Genomic DNA, 19,256 nt, shown 5'->3' on the forward strand with positions numbered 1-19,256 from the left:
AAGTAAAAGTCCCTTTCATCACAAAATTCGTACCTTAACAGCATAGGCCAAAGGTGGTTTGCATTAGGGTTGAGCTTAAGTTTGCTAAAGAAATCTTTTCTAAGACTCATTGCTATAAATGCATCACCTGCCCGCAGGCCAAATTTCTAAAACTCCTTGAACAGCGATATTGAATCAACTAGAACTAGAAGTGAATTGCAGTGGCTCTGTTTGTAAATCAGGTCCACGACAACGGAGAGAGAAAATATGAGCGACAGTGGCCCGGCTAAATACAGCAGAGGTATATAGCTTACCTCTGAGGGCTGAAATTGTCCAGGCTAATTAAGGTTTGAAATCCCACCATCAGCAGCACTGGTCTAGGTGAGACGTCTTGTTAAATACGCGGAAAGCAGTGTCGGCCCAGGAGCAATGTGTTAAAAGGAGCACGCCCTCGAAGAAAACAATATCATCTGAATCGGCTCGGCGACCGAACTGACGCCTGCTGGCTAGTTGATAACGTCAGTTTTAAGATCTGGGTGTTATTTTATTTATTTCTTTGTAGCGTTCTATGAAACTACTTTCGTTCTGCTAATACGAACGGCCTACTTTGCAGTTACGTAGCGATAGTATCCGCACAGAACAGTCGCCCGAAGTATCTTATCAACACAAAAGCACATCAATATCCCTTTTTGAGGGGCTCAGTAAATGCTGTACATCATTCAATCGTTCACATTAGAAGGCTTGGCCGCGATTTGCTGGAATGCGTGGCTCGATTAGCAACTGACGTGGATTTACGAACTGCAGCTTTACACATGGCGGCCCGAAACCGACGCGGCCTGGTGTGTAATCTGAAAGTAAGCAAGTTCGCAAATCTCGCAGCACTGCATGCCACGAAATTACAGCAGCGGTACTACCCACGAGCACCGCGGACGTTGGCGCTCTGGCTATGCTCTACTGCCTGGTCGTCGCAAAGCATAATCAGTTTCAAGAGGCCAGAGTAAATGGCTTAATCAAACACCTGCATTGCTGCCAGTCAAATTATCTTACATATCTAACAGTACAGACAATGTACATACAAGCAGAAAACGAGGCAAGCCACAGTGACGGCAACTTCCCCATAGCGGAATCGTGTGTCGCAGCTATATTTCCTACCAGCAATGCTGTGCGTGTCCGCGATCCTAAAGAAACATGCCCATTATTTATTATTTAAGAAAAGAAATGTTTTAGTGCCCTCCTCTGATGCCGCCAAGGTATCAGCCAAATCTCTGGCGAGACGCCTTGCATGATCGGGGCTCGATTCGCGCCAGGATTTTGAGGCGAAAGCATCAAAATCCCAAGTTTTCAAGCCGTTTTATGCCAGCAGGTTTACGCCAGGTTTTCAAGCCGTTACCATCGAGGCAAATTTGATCTTGAAATGCTTTGAAGGTCAAAAGTTTAAACAGTTGTCATGCGGTGACGGCTCAAGTGCACAAAAAACAAGTGCGATAGATACGGCCCCTTCCTTTTCCTGCGCACCAATTATAATTGAACCTTGAAAACGCTTGAATGTCTAAAACTTACAGGTGGTATGCAGTGCCACCTCGCCGCGGTAGTGCAGTTCTAATCTGTCTTTGGTTTGTCGAAGAGACGTGCTAGCTCAGCCAGAACTCATCCTTAAATGTAATAACATCTACCGGGTGCTTTGCGAAGAGCGCCTGGTAATGCTGAAAAAAGCTGTTTTGATATCATTGATGTCTGATGATAATACCCCTCCCTATTCTATTTCTTCGATGTGATTCCTTTCAGCCCGGGCTTTTTCTAAACCGTGCGCTCCTTTCATTGGCGCTTCACCTGCAGCTGTGTCTTCAGTCATTGCCCGAACCAGCGCTCCCCGGTAACGTTATTCCAACAATTAGTTCTAGCTGTTGTTTGGTTTTCCTTATGTCCTCAATCTATTCACCCGGTGCTCGGCTTTCCTGTTCTACCATTTTATGTGTCCTAAATTGCATTTCATTTTGTTTCTCTTCATGACTTATAATAGCAGATCTTTCAATTACTTTTAATTTAAAGGCTTCTTTACAGAGCTCCGTGAGTCTATTTTTGCTATTTCTTCTCTTACTGCTCGACTGTACAATTCATCCTCACGTTCCTTGTTTAGCTTCCATATTTGTTATGAAAAAACATTCTCACGCTTAACAATGCCTACGCAGCATTAAACCAAACAATGGTCTGAAAGCGACTTCATACTTCATACCTGTTGCATTGTGGAACGATATCGATCAAGGCATAGATGCGGTCTAACCGATCATGGCTTGAGCTCTGGAATCGCGTGTACTTTACTAAGCGTTCTTCCCCCAGACCCTCTGCAATGTCTTCTAGGCTATAGATGTGAATTATTATTAACAGCATTTCAGTGCTCCTGTCACGGAAAGCAAGGCTGCTTGTCCTGTGACGCGCGTTTAGAACACCAGTCGTAATCCCCGATAACTATAAGCCGTCTCCTTCCGAAAGCGCTCTTTGGTATTTTCAGAAATCGGCACGGTCGTAAACAAGATAAAAACATAAAACCTAAACGATGGGCCAACAGCGTTAATAACGACAGAAAAAACCTAGACGTGAAACGTCGCATCATACTCTTGGTCTCTTTTCACCGTTTGCTTTCATTTCTTGCACAGCCAATATACCCGTATCGTACTCCATTAAAAACCTATAAAGCTTGCTTTGTTTTCTTTTTTTTGTGTTGTGCGATGTCAGCGCACGTTAAAGAACCCCAGGTGGTCGAAATTTCCGGAGTCCTCCACTACGGCGTCTCTCATAGCCTGATTTGCTTTGGGACGTTCAACCCCACAAACCAACCAACCAACCTTTTACCTAGCAAACCTCTAATAGTTAGGGTGGCCACTTTAAACGAAGATGCAGCAACCGTTTTTGAATATGAAGAGACTAAAAACACGATGCTTACCTCCAGCGTGTAGCATTGGAGGTGGAGCATGCAATTGATAAAATAAACCCCGTAAATTCCCTTCATGGATAACTGCCTTGTGGCGGAGGGGCTTGCGAAACTCGATGACGTCGTGAGCTTTGCTGTCTAGGGCCACCCAAGATAGATATGGCACGGCAGAGAGTTCTGACAAAATGTGATTCACTGGAGAAGGTAATGGCAACCCACTCCAGTATTTCCTGCCAAGAAAACCCTATGACCAGTCACAATAGCATTAATGATATGGCGCCGGAAGATGAGCCCCTCAAGTTAGAAGGCGTCCTGCATGTTGCTAATAGCTCCAAGACGAATGAACACGGCTGGGCTAAAGCCAAAAGGACCCTCACTTGTGGATGCGTCGAGAAGCGACCGGAAATTCCGATGTTGCAAGGAGATATATCACATAGCAACATGGAATGTAAGATCTATGACGCAAGGTAAACTGGATGTCGTCAAGCGAGAAATGGACAGATTGAACATTGATATCTTGGCTATCAGCGAGCTCAAGTCGACCGGAATGGGAGAATTTAATTCCGGTGACCATTATGTCTTTTATTGTGGGCACGAATGCCGGAGAAGGAATGGGGTCGCTCTAAGTAAACAGAAAAATGGGCAAAGCAGTGCTAGGGTACAGCAGCAAAAACGACCGAATAATTTCACTTCGGATCCAAGGCCACCCCTTCAACATAACAATTATCCAAGTCTATGCACCAACCACTACTGCTGACAAAGCTGATATTGAGAGATTTTATTCTGACCTGCAATGCCTTTTAGACCGCACTCCATCATCAGACGTCCTTTTTCTAGAATGCTAAGGTGGGGAGTGAAGAAATATCCGGAATTACAGGCAAGTTCTGTCTTGAAGTTCGGTCAAGCTGGGCAGAGGCCAGTAGATTTTTGTCAAGAAAACAACCTGACCATAGCGAATATTTATTTTCATCAGCACAAGATGTGCCTGTACACATGGACTTCACCATACGGTCTGCACAGGAATCAGATTGATTATATTCTTTACCGGCAGAGATGAAGAAGTGCTATACAAGCCGTAAAAACAAGGCCTGGGTCCGATTGTGGTACCGATCATCAGCTTCTCGTTGCCAAATTTAAGCTTCGATTGAGGAAAACGCAGAAAACTAGAAGGCCTTTCAGGTATAATCTAGATCAAAGTCCGTCAGAATATGCTGCGGAAGTGAGGAATCGATTTCAAGACTTAGATCTAGAAGACAGAGAGCCTGAAGAGATGTGGACTGATGTTCGTAATATAACACAAGAAGTTGCTACTAAGGTAGTTACAAAGCAAAAGAAATGCAAGAAAGCAAACTGGTTATCTGAAGAGGCTTTGCAAATAGCTTAGGAAAGAAGGTTAGCAAAAGTTATGTGGGAAAGAGAAAGATACAAGGTTCTCAATGCGGAGTTTAAGAAAATAGCAAAATAGGAGAGATAAGAATGTCTTCCTGAACATACAGTGCCAAGCAGTTGAGGACAACACCCAATTGAGGAACACAGGAGTCTATAAGACAATCAAAGGTATCAAAGGAAGTTTCTGTGCTAAGCTGGGCGTGATAAAGGACGACAGAGGCAGGGACCTCACTGAAGCCTCACAGATAAGGAAGAGGTGGCAGGAATGCACAGAAGAACTGTACAAGAAGGACCCGAATGTACAAACCCAACATAAGACGGTTGTGATTACTCATCTCGAACCGGGCATTCTGAGGAGTGAAGTCGAATGGGCCTTAGCCAGCCTTGCTAAGAACAAAGCTAGCGGAATTGATGGCGTTCCAGCTGAGTAGCTTCAAATCCTCAACCATGAAGATGCTGCTAACGCTCTGTATACATTATGTCAGCAAATTTGGACAACCCTGCAGTGGCCACAGGGTTGCAGGAGAGGAAGGCAGTGTCAAAGATTGCTCCAACTACCGCACGATCGCGCTTATTTCGCATTCTAGCAAGGTGACGTTGAAAATCCTCCAAGGTAGGCTGCAGCATTATGTGGATCGGGAGCTTCCGAACGTGCAAGCTGGGTTTCGCAAGGGCAGATGAACTAGAGGCCAGAATGCCAATCTTCGCTGGATCATGGAAAAAGCAAGAGAGTTCCAGAAACCCATCTACTTCTGCTTTATTGATTATGCGAAAGCGTTTGACTGCGTAGATAACAGCAGATTGTGGCAAGCTCTTTAAGAGATGGGAGTTCCAATTCGCCTCATCTGTCTCCTCAGGAACCTGTATGAAGGGCAAAAGGCCACAGTCAGAACTGGCCATTGTCTTACTGATTGGTTTTCGATTGAGAAAGGAGTGAGACAAGGCTCCATACTGTCGCCCTGCATTTTTAACCTATATGCTGAGTGCATCATGAGGAAGGCCGGTCTGGACGAGTCTTTAACTGGGGGGAAGATTGCTGGGAAACGTATCAACAACCTTAGATATGCGGATGATACCACTTTAATGGCAGAAAGTGAAGTGGAACTCAATAGACCTCTGATGCGCGTACAAGAAGAGAGTGAGAAGTTTGGGCTTAAAATGAACATTAAAAAGACGAAGATCATGGCGTCTTGCCCTGTCAAGTCCTGGAACATCAAGGGACAAGAAGTGGAAGCTGTGACGGATTTTCTCTTCTTGGGCTCAAAAATTACACGGAAGGAGACTGCAGCCATGAAATTAGGAGACGCCTCCCTATTGCAAAACCCAGCGTCTCCAGTGCGAAACCAGTAAGATTTTCGAGCTGGTTTTGCACTGGATCTGCTAGGCACGCTGGAGGTCTGCGATATTCACTGGAGCAGTAACGGGAAGACACTGGCTGCACTGGTCCGATGGGAGAAAAACGCTGGGATTAGCCTTTTGACGCTTGGTGTATCACTGGCATCCGCAATGCACTGGGAGAAGCGCTGTATGTGCGCTGGGGCTGCACTGGTCCCAGTGCCCCAGTATCTTTTTTCTAGAGTTTCCATGTTTCAATAGGTCGTTTCGAGCGTTTCAAGAGAGACCACGACCGCCGCGCCTCTATCTCATGACACACTGACGATTAACGCACAACTAAAGCTGGAATTGAATAATGTGGGCTACCATGCATAACGAACTTCACAGCTGATCTTAAGGGCCCTTTAACATATTGATTACTGCCGAAATGTTCGATGCGGGCTCTTCGCAGGCGAGCGTATCCTGCAGCACGGCCCAGTATAAACAGCAGAAAGAAAAACTAAAACTAAAACGAGGAATAGAGCAATTTACCGAGCGATGGGCCCATGAGAGAAAAAACAACAACATACAGCGCTCGTAATGCATAATATTTGGCGTGTTTCTCAAGCTTTCGCGCTCCTCCTTACTCTGCGTATGAAGCAGCCGAGCCCTCGTTCATCGCGATGCTTCCCAAAATATTTACATACAAATAACGTTCAGTTACACGCAATATAGGTTCATCGCTGGTGCGCTGGCCGGTATTAAAGCTCGGTCGCACTTTTTTCCTTGAAGGTTTGTACTACAGCTCCGTGTTCAGCGAAAATTACGCCCATGGTAGCAGAGCACCACCGAAGAGCCGGCGTTGGTAAATTTGCCAGCGATGTCAAACTCCACATGTCAAAATGATTCTAGTGCACAAACTATCGCGCATAGGCACCTAGAACATTAGTTGCAAGTCGTGAGAGCTCACAGCAAGCTCCAATGATCAAGAAGTTGTAATTGTTAGAGCGGTAGCAATGGCCTGTAGACTGCGAAACATGAAGTCCAAACCTTATAAATGCGGGTCATGACATAAAATGCAGAAATGCTACTAAAAATTCCAGTTCTCGGCGTGGCCGAGTGGTTAGCATGGTGAGCTAATGAGTGATATATCCCTAGGTAGTCAGTTCGAAGCACGCTTGGTGCGTTTTTTTTTACTTTTTTTAAGGGTTTTTTATGTACCTAACTTGTTTCGTTACTTTTAACTTATTAATTTTCATTCCACGCCTTTTTTTCTCCGGGCGAACAGTGCCGCCAGTGCGGAGTGTCCCAGTATGCCGCGTCCCAGTGCGCCCAGTTTCCAGCGTCATACTGGGACCATAATCAGGTATGGCGCTGGGGCGCTGGGACCCAGTGGCACTGGTTTTTGCAATAGGGCTGCTTCTGGGAAAGAGAGCCATGGCTAGCCTTGATCGCCTAGTAAAAAGTAGAGACATTAGACTGCCAACCAAGATCGGTATAACTCGTGCTATATGTCTTTCCAGTTGTGATGTATAGATGCGAGAGTTGGACTGTAAAGAAGGCTGATCGCCGAAGAATTGACGCGTTTGAATTGTGGTGCTAGCGCAGACTCATGAGAGTACCTTGGACGGCCAGAAGATCAAATCAGTCGATATTGTCGACCATAAAACCTGAATGCTCATTGGAGGGTCAAATTCTAAAGCTCAGTTACTTTGGTCATCTGATGAGAAGAGAGGAGTCGCTGGAGAAAGATTTGATGTTGGGAAAGGTTTAGGATCACCGCCGAAGGTGTAGGCAGCGAACGCGATGGTTAGATGGCATCCTCGACTCGCTGCAGATGAAGTTATGTGATGTTAGGAAGATAGTGAGAGACCAGAAAACATGGCGTGATATTGTCCATAGGGTCACGAAGAGTCGAACACGACTGAACGACTGAACTGAATTGAAATCCCCTGGACCGGACGGGTTTAGTGCGACGTTTTATAAAGTACCTAAACACGAAATACCCCCCGTCATAACTGTAATCTTTAACGAAGCCTTGAAAGACAAGGCTCTTCCTCTAGCATATGTGTCGTCTCATACTGAGCTCATGCCGAAAAGAAATGAAATAAGTAAGTTGAGACTGGTTATAGCATATCGGCGAATGTCACGAAATCGGCGCACATTTTTATCAAGCCGGCACGGCGCGAGGCCCGCGCGGCGTCGCATGGAAAGCTCCAGAAAAACCTGCTTCCTCGCGCGAGAGTGCGCGTAGCTTTGTACGCGTTGCCGTCTTCCTCTTTCTCATCACCCGGCGATGACGCGGACTCATCAGTCTGGAATACGCCAGAAAGTTCCATAATGTTCTACGGGTCGTGGCCAATGACGACGCGCGGCCCGACGGGAGGAAGAGAGAGCGCTATAACCGGCGAAGCTAAGTGTGTGTGCGCGCTAGCTTCGGAGCGTGTTAACAGACAGACGCGGCGCGCCCTATTTAAAGAGACCGCGCCGCTTGTGTAGTCAGTCAGTCAGTGGTTGCGGCGTGTTCGCCAGTGCTTCGGCTGGACTCCTGGGGATCACCCGCTGCTGCCAAGCCCACGCACCTGCAATGGAGCGGCGCTCGTCTTGTATGGCGGCCACATCGTGACTCTTGAGGCCTCGGACTGCAACAGTGCCCGGTGAACAATTTGGAGTTTATGTAACTCTCTCGTGTTTCACCTGTATTGTAAAGCCTCTAAGTTATTGAATATATCTGTATTTGCATGCTTAGCGTTTGTTTTTATGTGAACCTCTCATCTGTGCAATTTTAGTTTTGTGTGTTCCTCTGTATCGTCTCTTGGTGTGTATAAAGTCTGTTTTGTTCGTTCTGGCTCCAACCCTTACTCTGGCTTGAACCGGCTACAGCTGGGCACCCAACGACCACCCCCTTCTGCCACTACAAGGTAGTTGAATTCCGGCTGAGATTGCCACGCAGGTCGAGAGCATCTCCTTTGCGACTGGAACAGCTAACCCCACTCACTCTAAGGGTGTCTGGGAGTGTGCGCACCGTTAACGGCGCATCGTTGATAATCCCCCTAATTATTAACGGGTGACAGCTAATAGCGCTCACAAACATAGAGTGAACAGTGTTTATGGCGAAGATTGCAGACCGTGATTAGAGACAGAGTTGGGCCTCATCAGGCATGTGGGATTAAAGGGTGCTCCATTTTCACCAATATCCATAAAGCGCGCAGTGCACTAGAATTAGAATACTGTGATGACAGTAATGGTCGGGTGGCCTTTCTCGAGATTGACTTAGCAAAGACATTTGACTGTGTTGCTCACAACCTGTTGTTTGCCATTTTAGACCATGTGAATGTCGGTTCTGTTGTCCATGAGGGCGTGGCTTTGGCGTACCGGAGGTGCACGACACGATTGATCGTCAACCAATGTTTAGAGGCCCCCAGCAGTGCACCGTGTTTCGTACGCCAGGACTGTCCCCTCAGCCCTCTTATCTTCAATTCAATTCAATTCAATTCGGTTTATTTTCCATCAAAGTGGCAGGGGCTCGAACAAAAGTGAAAAACACTTCACTTGACGAGGTTCAAGCCCCTGTGTACAAGGCATACAGCGGTCGTGCAATACAGCATACAGCGGTCGCAAATGTTTAGATAAGCAGTGCATAATCGGCAGGACAACCTTTTATAGAAAAAAAATAAATGTGCAAGGACATTGCATAAACTGAAGCAAACATAATAAAATAAAGCTTCATTTGTATGTTCAAAAATTGCTCAATCAGTGTAATGAACACAATACATATATACAGTATGGACAAAAACAAACAAACAAAAAAAAAGATATAAAGAAATAGTCATCATTATACAATTCTTTATGAAGGTACCATCTCTATTATGATGCAAAAAAAGTCTTCAACGTTGACATACTAACATTTTCTACCGTGATATTGTGAGTGTGGAGATAATTAAGTAACGATGGAAGTGAAAATTCCAACATTTGACGGCTAAAGGTTGTGCGTAAAAAAGGAACTTTCCAAATTTCTGGTGAATCTATAAAGGGTGTTGCAAGGATGACTAAGTAATTAAAAAATGGACTTTCAGAGGTAAAATTATTTTTGTTGCACGAAGTTATCAAAGGTCTGGGCGGGATCTATAAAACGGGTTAGATGTGCTCCTCAGTGGAAAATTAACTAAAATTCGTTAATTACCTTTTAAGTGTAGCAATTGGGGGCATGATTGTAATTTGGAAATTGTAGAGAATCATGAGTCAACCCGATATCGATCGTTAGTTTTATGAAAACTTTATTGTGCAGACAACTGCAGCGCTCAGAAACTCAGCTCTCCAGAGTCTAGCAACGGGCTCCGCGCGGCAATTGAGCGCCGCAAAGTCACGCCCCCGTGTTGATGTCACATATAGTTGTACACATCGCACGCGCGCCGCGCTTTATCTGTGGTTCAAAAGAAAAGTGGCTCGCCGCTACTCGGCCCAAGATAACGCGCTGCTAGCCTGTGGTTTGTACCACTGTGATTGACGTCAACGCGGGACACTGACTTTACGTCGCTCAGCTGCCGCGCGGAGCCCGTTGCGCGCGTCTGGAAAGCAGAGTTTCTGAGCGCTACATTTCTCCGCACAATAACGTTTTCGTAAATCTAACAATGGATATCGGGTTGACTCATGATACCCTACAATTTCCCAATTACAATCATCCACCTAATTGGAATACTTAGAAAGTTAATTAACGAACTTTAGTTAATTATTCTACTGAAGAGCTCATCTAACTCGTTTTATAGAAGCCGCCCACACCCTTGATAACTGCGCGTAACAAAAATAATTTTACCTCTGAAAGTCCATTATAAAATTTTTTAAAGTCTTCCTTGTAACACCCTGTATAGAGACCTTTTGTGTGAAAATACTCAAGAATAAAAGCATTCTGGGATTCAATGTAAAGCAGCCGAAGTAAAGCTGTTAGCGTACGCTGAAGACATCGCAGTTTTTACCGATGATGAGGGGGGCATATGCCAAGCTGTGAATTGTGTTTGCGCCAATTCAGTCACATCAATGGTAGTGGAGTTAACTGGTCGAAATGCCTCGGACTTTGGCATGGAAGGCGGCCATATATGCCTGAACAGTTTACCAGTGTGCCTTGGACGACGACACCAGATATCCGCGCCACATGAGACTGCATGGTTTTAGCCAGCAGAGCTTGTGTACGGGCAGTCACTGTGAACACCTCTTCGCACGCTTCGAGAATCGTGGGAAGGCTGGGGCGGTGACCCAGTTGGGAGTTCGTCTTATGGCTTACCGTGACAGTGAACAGTATTGGAGAGGGCAGGCTAAAGATATAAAAGAGAAAGCCGAAAAGCGGGGAGGGACCAATCTATCTATTTTGCAAGGGCCACAGATTTCAACTTGTTTTTATCAGTAAACTCTGGTATGTTATGCAGGTGTTGCACTGTTCACGGTTAAATATTCAGAAGCTGCTCAGGAATTTCGCCGTATATATCTGGGCGTCTGAATGGGATCGCTGCAGCCGGACTAACTTGTTCAGACGAGTTAAAGATGGTGGGCTAGGATTGGGTCACCATTTTTTGCGACAGCTGGTCAGTCATTATTTTTAGAGACACACGACTGACCCTTTCTTACGCACCGTATGCCAAGTCGGACTGAGGCGGCTGCTACCGGAGTACGTGGTTTAAACTGAAGATTTCTCCGCAGGGATTAAGGGGTTTATAGAGAAGTCGTAGTAAGTTTTCGGTTTCTTTCAGCGCGGTTTTCAAGTGATTATTTTTCTGCAGTAAAACGAAAGAAATTGTACATGCATTGTGCGACGTTATGTTCCTTGTTCCTTTGTACAGTGCCTCGTACGATAGAGGCCCTGGTGCAGATGTTTTAAAAAGAGTGAATAGAATGCCGATGACACCACGAGCAAAAAAAAAACCGTTTTTAAATTGCACATGGGGTCCTTGCCTGTAAAAATCATTCTTGGAGAAAAAGGGATTATACATACCCTGGGGATCACACTGTTTAATATGCAGGAAGCAAGAAACCATACACCATATTTTTTACACTGTTGGGAAGGAGTATATTTTTGGGATGTATAGCAAAGAACGGTAATGAAAGATTTTCTGCTAGAACCACATGGCATTCGGTACTTATGCGAGAAAGTGAGGATGGGGTACAATTAGATTTAATTATGCTCATGGGCCTCCACGGCGCCTAAGAATGGCGGGTTACCATTGCGATAAAGATGCACGGCGTTGGTTGGTTGGTTGGTTGGTTCACAAGAAGGGAAAGGTGCAGTATCTGCCACACTTGTTCTGTGGACACCTGAACCGCGCCTTAAGGGAAGGGAGGAAGGTGGGAGTGAAAGTGGAAAGAGAGAAAGGGGAGCCGTAGTGGATGGCTACGGAGTAATTTCGACCACCTGGGGATCTTTAACGTGCGCTGACATCGCACAGCACACGGACGCCACTTCGTTTCGCCTCCATCAAAACGCAGCCGCCGAGGTCGGGTGGTGTTGGTTCGAACCCGGGAACTCCGGCACAGTAGTCGGGCGTCTTACCACTGCGCCACCCCGCGGGGCATGCACGGCGTGCCAGAATGTATTTTCGGGAAAGCGTGGACAGGTTTTTGGCAATCCAGAAAGCTGCAGCAGAACCTCCCGAGTGGCTCTCAAGGCTAGAGCCTTTGTTGTGTATGCGTGAATTGTAGTGTATCATAAGTAAATAGCGTATGTAAATAGCATTTGAGTGATTTTTGTTGTTTTTATTGCGAAAGCAATACTGCTAGCACTTTTCTGCCGTCGACGGAGGTCGTTCCTTTGCTCCGGCTACCACGTGACAGCGTGTCGTCACGGCTAGAGGAGAGCAGGGGTCCCAGCTCGTCTCTTCTATCTATCTATCTGTTGCTGGAGGAAGGAGGGAGCAAAGCGCATTTCGTCTCTTCGGCCGTAGTCGTTCCTTCGCTCGGCGCGGTGGCTACCGCGTGACGGCCTCCTCGGCCCGCCGCGTGAGGGCGCTCGCTAGAAGAGGTTAAACGGGGCGCCGCAGGCGCGCTCCGCTTAGTCATGTCTGAGGAGTTGCACAAGGCGTCTCTGGAGCGACGTGCTGCGCGCAAACGCCGGTGCCGGGCCGAGGAGTCACATGAAGAAAGGCAAGAGCGGTTGGCTAAGCAACGCGCCTATGCCGCCGAATGGCGAGCCGGGTGGCGTTCTACAAGTTCAGTGAGCGAGCCAGTGTTAAGACTAAGAGTCACTACTTTACGGACCACCAAAGCATGCTTCACTGAAATAAACAAACAATAGAAACCATGCTGTGTCAAGAGTAAATACTTCAGTTGCGCAAAACGCGAAGCCATGCCAAACCACAAGCAGAGCCAAGCGCAGCCAGGGAGATATTGCTTTCGCAATCACTCAGGCTCAACCAGAGCTAAGCCACAGCTAATTTTTTTTTCGTGAAATGTAATGTGTCAAGGCCAAGCAATAAAGAAAAAAAAACCGGCGGTAGTGTAGTGGTTTCGATCCCGACAACCGGCGGCAGCGTTTCGATGGAGGAGAAACGAAGTGGCGTCCGTGTGCTGTGCAATGTCAGTGCTGTTATTTTTGTTGATATAGGTAGAAGGAAAAAAAATGCACGCGTCTGCTACCGGCTCTGTGTGCCACCTTTGCTGCCTTGTGAAGACAAAAGAGATTTATTTAAATGATTTATTTATTTAAAGGAAGGGAAAGGCGCGCTAACTGCCTGACTGTGGACAAAATAGAGACGAAAGAAAAAGAAGAGGAAGAGAAAGACGTGCGCCGCAGCGTATTTGGGTTTGCTCGGTACGGTGGCTCCGCAAGGGACAAAACGACAGTAGAGACGAAGAAAGCGGGCTGTTCCGACTAGCATCTACCGCCCCCAGGAGCCGAGCAGCCTAGCGATTAGCGGCGCATGCTTTTTCAATGGGCAATCATGTTAGACGCGGCACTAGCTTGAGAGAGCCTATAATGCTACTACTACTACTACTACTACTACTACTACTACTACTACTAAATAATAATAATAATAATAAAAATAATACACAAAGTAATATTTCTCTGCTAATGATTATTATTAATATTATTAATAGTAGTAGTAGTATAGAGCAAGACTCGTTTCACGAAGTTGGCACTGAATTGTCTGTAGGTAACGGCCGAATTAGCTGGCTAAATATTATCTTCACAGTTTTAATTAATATTAATAATAATAATAATTGGTTCACAGGAAGGGAAAGGCGCAGTATCCGTCACACGTGTCTGTGGACACTTCAACTACTCGGTAGCTCTCCACTATGGCTCCTCTTTATCTCTTTCCACGTTAACTCCCACCTTCATCCTTCCCTTACGGCGCGGTTCAGGTGTCCACAGACACAGGTGTGACAGATAATGCGCCTTTCCCTTCCTGTGAATCAATTACTAATATTGTTAATAATTAAAACTGTGAAGATATCTAGCCAGGTAATTCGCCCGTTACATACAGACAATTCACTGCCAACTTCGCGAAACGAGTCTTCCTCTATACTACTACTACTACTACTACTACTACTACTACTACTACTACTACTACTACTACTACTACTACTAATAATAATAATAATAATAATAATAATAATAATAATAGTAGTAGTAGTAGTAGCAATAGTAGTAGTAGTAGTAGTATAGGCTTTCTCAAGCTAGTGACGTGTCCAGCATGACGCCCGTTGAAAAAGCATGCGCCGCTAATCGCTAGGCTGCTCGGCTCCTGGGGGCGGTAGATGCTAGTCGGAACAGCCCGCTTTCTACGTCTCTTCTGTCGTTTTGTCCCTTGCGGAGCCACCGTACCGAGCAAACCCAAATACGCTGCGCCGCAATAGCCTTCGTCGACCACCGAAGCGGTGGCGGGTGCAGCGACGGGCTAAAACAGATAAAAATTCGGCGGCAGGCTAGCTCCCGCCACAAGAGGCGGTGACGTGCCTGTCCTAGCCCCATCAGGGCCAGGATCAGCCACCATGCCTCTGCTGTTAAAGATCCCCAGGTGGCCGAAATTACTGCGGAGCCCTCCACTACGGTTCCCCTATCTCTCGTTCCCTTTTCACTCTCACCTTCTTACCTTTCCCTACGGCGCGGTTCTGGTGTTCACAGAGCAAGTGTGATGGCATGTTTTCGTAAAAAGATATTCGGCGCTACACAAAGACACGAACACCGACAGTCAGCAGCTGCAGAGCAAGGTTCATCACCTTCTGATTCACGAAAGGACTGGTCAGCGCCCATCCTGTGTTCTCTTCCAGTGTCCGTGTCTTTGTGTAGCGCTTAATATCTTGTTTACGAAAACATGCTTCACCAACTAGCCCAGCAACGAGTTTTGTTAAGTATGATAGACACTGCGCCTCTGCTTTCCCGTGAAATATTATTAATATTATGCAGTGCCGGTCCCGGTGTCCACAGAAGAGTACGAAAGATACTGTGCCTTTCCTAGCTGTGAACCAATATTTAAAAAATTATTAAAAAACCGCAAAGAGAGTGTGCAGGTGCGTGCGTAGTGAACAGTTGCCTGGACGCAGAGCTATATGGAGGCTCGCCCGATGTGCCGAGTGCTCAGTGACTTAAGACCTTTGCGGGTGGGCCTCAAGCAAACTACTGTATATTGTACCATAGTGTATATATTTCTTTTATTTTTACCTAACTTTTTCTTTCTCCCTATCGCTCAGCTCTTTGATTTACTCTACATTTTCCTCGCTGTCGCTTTATTTCCGCCGCCCCAGTTAAGGTGCTTCAGATATCAGATGGGAGATAACGGGGCTGGCAAACATCTTTTCTTTCCTTTTGTATATACACAAATAACCACAACCAAGGCGATGTTGGTAAAGCTATCACTGCAACACTGAAAGCTTTCGCTCTATCAATAGCTTTCAGCAATGCTTAAACTCCTACAATTTTGAAGCGATACCTTCACTAAGCGAAATAAATTTAAGCTCACCGTGTGCTTCTGGTGACCTTCAAACATCTTTGAAGTCGTTAGAACTTAAGCCACAACCACTTTGGGTATCTATGTTTCCACCAAAGGGTAAAGACAAGGTAAAAAATTCTAGGGGGCACTGGAAAACTGCAGTGCGATGAGGCGAAAGCCGTTATAGCTCGGTGGGTCATAGCCTCTACTAGAGCACCTCTATTTATCTTCTTTCACTCCCCATTTTCTGCCTTCCTTTACGGCGTAATACCTGTGTCCGCGGAATATTGTGAGAGATACTGCGCTTTTTCTGTCCTGTATATCCATTTCGAACGCCACTGATGCCTCTTGTACTAAGACCTTCTAGACATCTGAGTCTGCTTCTGCTTGCTGTTTGGGGCGGCGTTCGAGGTAGCGGCAAATGAAAGGGGCAGTACAGACGCTTGAATCGGACGCCCAGCGGGGTCAGCTTCATATATGCATGTGCGTGTGAACAACTTTTATTTCCACCAGAATGGAGGCCCCCTACTCCCCGCTCCTGGCACGCAGGCTTAAGGGCCCCGCCGCGGTGGTGCAGTGGTAAGACGCCCGACTACTATGCCGGAGTTCCCGGTTTTGAACCCCACAGCGGCTGCGTTTCGATGGAGGCGAAACGAAGTGGCGTCCGTGTGCTGTGCGATGTCGGGGCTCGTTAAAGATCCTCAGGTGGTCGAAATTACTCCGTAGTCCTCCACTACGTCTCTCCTTTCCCTCCTTCCACTTTAACTCCCACCTTCATGTCTTCCCCTACGGCGCGGTTCAGGTGTACACAGGGCAAGTGTGACAGATACGGGGCCTTTCCCTTCCTGTGAACCAATTACTATTATTATTATCAGTCCAAAGGGCCGGGCGCAGATACCTACGCGATTAGAGGCAGGCAAAGAAGTCGATTTCTTGCGGCCTCTTCCGCCAGACGAATGGCTTGCTTCTGAAGAGTTGGGTCCTCGCTCGGCAGAAGGGTTTCCCAGGCTTCTCTACTAAGTATTTTTGTCTTTGCCCATAAAGCTAGCACATTTCCAAATTACGTGGTCGAGGGTCCCTCAAGAAAGCCTTTGATAATATACAACACAGCAATCCTACAGGCACTCACGATTGTCCTAGGGTCTGCAACTACATAAAAGCCTTCCTCCAGCACAGAACAGTCACGCTTCACATCGACAGTCTCCACACCTCACCGTACACACTTGCCAATGTGGGCACGCCGCAAGGCTTCATTTTTTCTGCCTTTGTGTTCAACATCACCCTGATTCTCTTAATCACAGAACTACAAAAAATCCCTCACCTTGGTCACACCGTACACGCTGATGACAAACATTCTGGACGACATACGAATCAGACGGTGAAATCGACGACACGCTACAAACAGCAGCAGATACGATAAATAAGCTCACCGCAACAATCGGACTAGAGTGCGCGCCAGAAAAATTGAAATTACTATTCATACCCCCTAAAGGACGCACCTACCAAAGCCTCATAGGAATCCGAATTCAGGGAAGACAGGTACCACAGGTTTATGCAATCCGCGTTGTAGAACTATACCTGCAACCGGATGGAAAAAACATTGACACAATTAGGCGGCTCAAAAAGGCCGTTGCAAACACCACCCAGCTCATAAGAAGGGTGACAGGACGCGCATATGGGCTCCGTGAGGCAGGACACGCTTCGCCAAGTGCACGGCATAGTCTCAGCTGATTTCTTTATGCTACACCATACCTTAAACTATCATGCAGTGAGTTCCAGCAAATAGACTCCTTAATTCGGCAAGTAACAAAGGCAGCACGTAAATTACTGAAAAGTATCAGCAACAAAACACTATTCGATCTCGACCTGAGATTGGCCGCTACAATTACCGGACGACACATACTCAGTAAGCTAGGCATCACTATTCCCGCAAACAATGCATCCCTAAGAACACTTCCTACCCACTTTTACACTTCAATCTATTCCAAACAATTACCACGGAACATGCACACCCATCATGACCAAGGTCGCAGGTCCACAAATGGTACCGGAAGGAGTCCGATTCAGTTTGGGTGGATGCCGCATGCGATGTGAACGGAGCCACTGCGGTTGTCCACAACACCAACATTTCCCCCCTAACTTTCGAGTTTCCATTAGGCACCATCCCACAGAAAGCCGAGGAGACCGCTATAGCCGCTATAGACCGCTCTGGCATGCACAGATGCCAGTTATGTACTTAGCGATTCAAAGCTGCAATTATAAAATATGCTTGAGGCCGGGTTCATCCTCCGGCACACCGCCGGATGCACATGAGCACCCCCCCCCCTCCCCTGATGGGTTGAGCTCATCTGGGAGCCTGCGCAGTCGGGCAATCCCGGCAACGAGGCTGCCGACTCCTTAGCCCGAGGATCTAGAAACCGGGCACAGGCGGACCTCGTGGGGGATTTCTCGAAGGAGCGCATGCACTCGTTTGCTGAGTTCACTGAAACCTCCCACGCTGAGTGCCTCATCTATCCGTCACCCCACCCATCCCTTACTAACAGAGAACAGTCAATCTGGCATCGCCGGCAGACCCGAACGCTGCCGACATCTGCTCTACAGTCACAATTTAAGCCAATATCCCCCATATGCGCCGAGCCCTCCGTCGCCGCATTTCTAGCCTGTGCCTATTTCACAAATTTTATTGCTCCCAGCTCAAACAGCAGCCATACATCTTCGCACCACCACCACGCACTTCTCCACGCATTGGTCATCCGCTGAAAGTTTCACGCCAGCGTGCCCGTACGACTACATTTTCCAAGTCATTTTTACCACAAACAGCCAGCGACTGGAACGACCTTCCCCATGAAATTGCAGCCATAACCTGCCCAACAACCTTTCTAGATAAAGTTACATCCCACCTGTCATCATGAAATAAATGTTTTGCTTTCTCATGTTAACCCCACCCCTTATGTAAGCCCCCAACAAAGGGGGTCTTAAAGGAAAATAAAATAAAAATAAAATGAAAAAATTATGCACTTTGTGCTCTCACCCCAAAGCCACCCTTACCCACATTCTTTTATCCAGTCCGGCGTCTCTTCCCCCCACCGGGCCGGTGCCTCTCCGAACCTTGGAGGACTGGGAGACCTCACGCGATCAGCGGACCCGGCCATGCAGAAGATCGCCGTCAGTCGGGCCGCATACGTCATGGACCAACATCACATGAACGTTTAGATCGCGCGCGGGGTCGCGCGGAGACCCAGGAGGCCTATGTGCCTCAAATTCTTCTTAAAATAAACTTTTTTCTTCCTCTTACTCCTCATCTCTCCCCACATTGCTTACATTTATCGTCCTGTCGCTCGTCTTTCTGGATGTGATACGCCAAGACGGGGTAGATGTAACTCCTTGCCTGTAGACGCCGCCATGCGGTCACCTCTCTTACTCAGACGCTTATCTGATGGTGACACCAGCTTTCTGCTTTGTATATAATTGTCGACTATTTCTGCGTAATTTAATAGACGTTCGTCCATATTTTGGCAATCAGGTAGCTTAACGGTTATTAGGAAATAGAGATATCGGGATAACTCGTGTGTCGCCCCGTTACCAGGAACAGAGGCGTGTGCTGGAGTCCATATTAGGCTGACTTTTCTATTCAGCTTTTTTCCAGTGAGGATTCTCATCGCTTCTGGTGCGATCGTGCCCATCCTGACAGATGGAGAATCATCGCATGTGGCACCACAGAGTGCCAT

The 19,256-nt window shown here is 46.9% G+C and overlaps 1 protein-coding gene across 3 annotated transcripts in view; it reads right to left on the reverse strand.

The window, feature by feature from the left end:
* Positions 1-486, reverse strand: part of LOC146193257 (uncharacterized) — an 88,521-nt gene extending 88,035 nt beyond the window's left edge. For 2 of the 3 annotated variants that reach the window (XM_084602631.1, XM_084602632.1), the window contains exon 1: positions 294-486. The gene's annotated coding sequence lies outside the window, so the exon portion shown is untranslated. The remainder of the gene's footprint in view (positions 1-293) is intronic. The other variant, XM_084602630.1, reaches the window with a different exon arrangement.
* Between the last annotated feature and the right edge of the window lie 18,770 nt (positions 487-19,256).

This window comes from Amblyomma maculatum, chromosome 4 (assembly GCF_055883805.1).
Source record: "Amblyomma maculatum isolate TAMU_Amacu chromosome 4, ASM5588380v1, whole genome shotgun sequence".
Taxonomy (NCBI): domain Eukaryota; kingdom Metazoa; phylum Arthropoda; class Arachnida; order Ixodida; family Ixodidae; genus Amblyomma; species Amblyomma maculatum.